The 4203-nt window shown below is 46.3% G+C and overlaps 1 protein-coding gene across 1 annotated transcript in view; it reads right to left on the bottom strand.

Annotated features, from left to right (window-relative positions):
• Positions 1–4203, bottom strand: part of LOC103595375 (ras-related protein Rab-12-like) — an 18243-nt gene that overhangs the window by 2043 nt on the left and 11997 nt on the right.

The following is a 4203-nucleotide window of genomic DNA, read 5'->3' as shown; positions in this document are numbered from 1 at the left end:
TGCCGCCGCCGCCGCCGCCGCCGCCGGGAGAGGAGGAAGGACAGTATATGCGTCTTTTGACTATCAAAAACCTTTGACAAGGATGTCTTCTGTCTTCACTTCTATCTTCTAGTCAGCATTGCAATGAAGTTCTACCTAGGGTAATTAAGCAAGAAAACAAAGGCATCCGAACTAGAAAAGAAGTCATCGATCTCTATTTACAGATGATGTGGTCTTGTACACAGAAAAATCTTAAGGAATCTACACAGAAAACATGTTAAATGTTAAAGGACTCACACCTCCTGGTTTCAGAACTTACTACAAAGCCACAATAATCAAAACAGTACTGGCATGAGTATAGATACATAGATTTATGAAATCAAATTCAGAGTCCAGAAATGGACTTGTAGTCAATTGATGTTTGACAAACATGCCAAGACAATTTGGTTGGGAATGTAGAATGCGGCAGTCAACTTGGAAAAGAGTTTGTCAGTTCCTCAAAATGTTAAACACGGCTTTACAACACAACCCAGCAATTCCACTCGTAGGTATATACCCAAGAGGATAGAAAACATATGTCCACACAATAACTTGTACATGGATGTTTATAGTAGCATTATTCATAAGGGCTACAAAGTGGAAGCCACGATTACCAACTGATAGATGGAAAAGCACAATGTGATGTTCATGCAATAGATTAGTCAGCCATAGCAGGAACAAGGTGCTGATGCACGCTGCCACGTGGGTAAGCCTTGAAGGCTAGTGGATGACTCCAGACACAAAAGGCCATGTTGGGGCCGGCCCGGTGGTGCACTGCTACAGTGCGCCGCTTGGGAAGCGCGGCGGCGCTCCCGCCGAGGGTTCGGATCCCACATACAGACCGGTTCCCGCTCACTGGCTGAGCGAGGTGCGGGCGCGACACCGACCGTTGCGATCCCGTTGCCAGTCCCGGTCCGGTACGGGGGCGACACTGAGGGTTGTGATCCAGTGCCGGACACGAAAAAAGACAAAAAGGAAAAAAAAAAAAAAAAGGCCATGTTGCATTTTGTTTAACGTTGTATGTGAAATATCCAGAATTGCAGATCCATAGACCAAAAAAAAAAAAAAAAAAAGGCCATGTTGCATTTTGTTTAACGTTGTATGTGAAATATCCAGAATTGCAGATCCATAGACCAAAAAAAAAAAAAAAAAAAGGCCATGTTGCATTTTGTTTAACGTTGTATGTGAAATATCCAGAATTGCAGATCCATAGACCAAAAAAAAAAAAAAAAAAAGGCCATGTTGCATTTTGTTTAACGTTGTATGTGAAATATCCAGAATTGCAGATCCATAGACCAAAAAAAAAAAAAAAAAAAAGATTGCCAGAGAATGGGGAAGATGGAAAACAAGGAACATCTGATAATGGGTATGAGGTTTCTTCTGGGGGTGATGAAAATGTTCTAAAATTTGGTAATGAAGATGGCTACACAACCCTGTGAATATCCTGAAAAACCACTGGATTGTTCACTCTAAAACAGTAGATAAAGCTGTTACTGTGGAAGGAGAAATCTCATTTTTCTTGGTTTTAAAAAGGTAAAATGACTTTTACTTCAGGCCAAGATGGACTAACAGGGATCAGATTTACCCTCCTGCTTGAACAAACAAAAAAAAAAAGGACAAAATACATGAAACAGTGATTGTCTCAGGAATCAGAGCTGAGGAAACAAACAGGTGAGAGTCTGGTAAGGCCAGTGTTGGGAGAACGGAACAATTTGTTCAGGCTCCCCTCGCCTTGGAGACAGTTCAGGGTGGTTCGGTAACATTGTGTGTGTGGGTGGAGTGGGAGCACCTGCACGGTGCCACGTTGGCTGGTTTTTACTGCCCCAGGCACCCACCCTGTGGCCATGTTTTTCCAGACTTGCAGCTTCCAAGGACCTTTTGGCCGGTTGCCTAGCTCGTAGACCTGCGTGGAGGGGTCTGGTGACCCAGCCTGGCGTGTGATGGGTTTGTGGCCCAGTCTGTGAATGGGCTTGAGGGGTCTGGGAGCTCCAGACCCAGCCCTGGTTCAACCATCGGCCCAGTCAGTGCAGGATCACCGGCAGGTAAAAGAGCCCGACAACTAGTGCGGTCGCCTAGTGTTACAACTGGCGTCACGAACAGGATTGAGAGCTAGATGACTGGCGCTGCGAGCAGGATACACGACATCAGCCTTAGCTGTAGCTTAGCAGTAGCCAGACAGGGACATACTTATACTAAAACATTATTCGTTGTTTACCTGAAATTCAAATTTGACTGGGCATCCTGTTTTTATTTGTGACATCTGGCAGCCCCATCACTACTGAGGCAAGACCTTTCTGAGCATTCTACCCGTTGCACTGTGAATTATGAGGATGCCCAGTCTGGCTGGTGGGAAGAAACACTGCTCCTGGCACCGTGTGAGCACGGGCCACCTTTACTATTGTACCACTAATAACTTAAAAAAAATTTTTTTAAAAACGTCTATTTACATATCTTTGTGGGGTACAGTGTGTGGTTTCAATACATGCATATGCTGCACAAGGACTCACTCAGGGTAGGCAGCAGAGTTTTGTACCCATTAGGCCACCACTTCTCCCCCTGAACTCCCTTCCCTCCTGCCTCGGGTGATCGGTATTCTACCCTCTATTTCTATGAGAACCGCTTTTTAAAAAACATTTTTTAAATTGAAACATAACTGATTGTACATGTCTGTGGGGTGCCGTGTTGACTATCAATACCGTTAGGTCCCTGGAACTGAGAGCCTGACCTTTAGAAAGCCCCCTCCCTAAAGTTTCCTTCCTCTCAGTTTCTGTCTCCCCAAGTCTCTGTTCCCAGGAGCAGGCTGAGCAGGCTGTCCCCAGAGTGTAACATCATAGCTGTCTCCCTCTGTTAGCCCAGGGTTTCTGTCTCCCCAAGTCTCCGCTCCCATGAGGGGCTGTACCCGGAATGGAACATTGTGACCGTCTTCCTAGGCTGGGCCAGATGCTAATCTTAACCCTATAGAAGAAGACACACACCGCCTCTTGGTGCTGATGCCATTTTTTGGCTCAGCCCAGCAGGTCCGCTTGCTGCTTGCTAATAAAATCCTCTTTTCTTCCTTTACCTGGCTAGCGTCTCCTTCCTTGGTGGCCTTACAAATACGTACGTGCAATATGTGATGTTCAAACAGGATAATTAATATATTCAGCATCACACGACATAATCATTTTTTAAGGCCTTTCGCCAATTTCTTGCTAACCTCCCTCCCCCTCCACCTTTCCCACCTCTGGTAACCTCAGCTGTGTTCTCTCCTTTTGAAAGTTCAACATATCATTGTGATGTATCTTTCTTTCTTTCTATTTATTTATTTAGCTCCCACTTGTGAGGACATGTGGTTTTTTCTTTCTGTGCCTGATTTATTTCACTTAACATAATCTTCTCGAGTTCATCCATGTTGCTGCAAATGCCAGAATTTCATTCTTTTCTGTTGCAGACTAGTGTTCCCTCGAGTACATGTACCACGCTTTCCTTATCCGGTCATGTGTCAATGGGCACTCAGGTTGGTTCCAACTCTTGGCTGCTGTAAACAGAGCTGCGATGAACATGTGCACCCCTGACATTTTGGTGGGGTTCTTTCCCCAGCTTTGAGCTGTTCCTCACCAGCATGTGCTCATCAGCCTTTTGCTGAATACTCAGGGGGACCCTGCGCATCTTGAGAGTTCTCTGTCTGTCTCTGCCTCTCTCTCTCTCTCTCTCTCTCAGATTTACCCTCCTGCCTGAGTAAACAGAAGAAAAAAAAAAAACCACAAAACACACGGAATAATGGTTTTCAAGACAATGGCATCAGGCAAAAAAGGACAGTGAACCGAGAGACAGAACACAGAAGAGGTGAGCCCTGTGATGGTCTATCTCTCCTCCACTGTGGCCTCTCATACAAAGTGTAGCCATCTGGGTGTCTGGCTACTGCGAGGCTAATGTCACGAATCCTGCTCGCAGCGCCAGTCGTCTAGCTCTTAATCCTGTTTGTGATCCCAGTTGTAACACTAGGCAACCGCCCTAGTTGTCGGGCTCTTTTACCTGCCGGTAATCCTGCACCAACTGGGCCGATGGTTGAACCAGGGCTGGGTCTGGAGCTCCCAGACCCCTCAAGCCCATTCACAGACTGGGCCACAAACCCTTCACACACCAGGCTGGGACACCGGCCCCCTCCACGCCAGGCTGGGTCACCAGGCCCCTTCACGCAGGTCT

This window comes from Galeopterus variegatus, unplaced genomic scaffold, assembly GCF_000696425.1.
Source record: "Galeopterus variegatus unplaced genomic scaffold, G_variegatus-3.0.2 Scaffold1752, whole genome shotgun sequence".
In the NCBI taxonomy this organism is placed as follows: Eukaryota; Metazoa; Chordata; class Mammalia; order Dermoptera; family Cynocephalidae; genus Galeopterus; species Galeopterus variegatus.
Note: the sequence above shows the minus strand (reverse complement) of the source record. Positions and strands in the feature narration are given on the sequence as shown.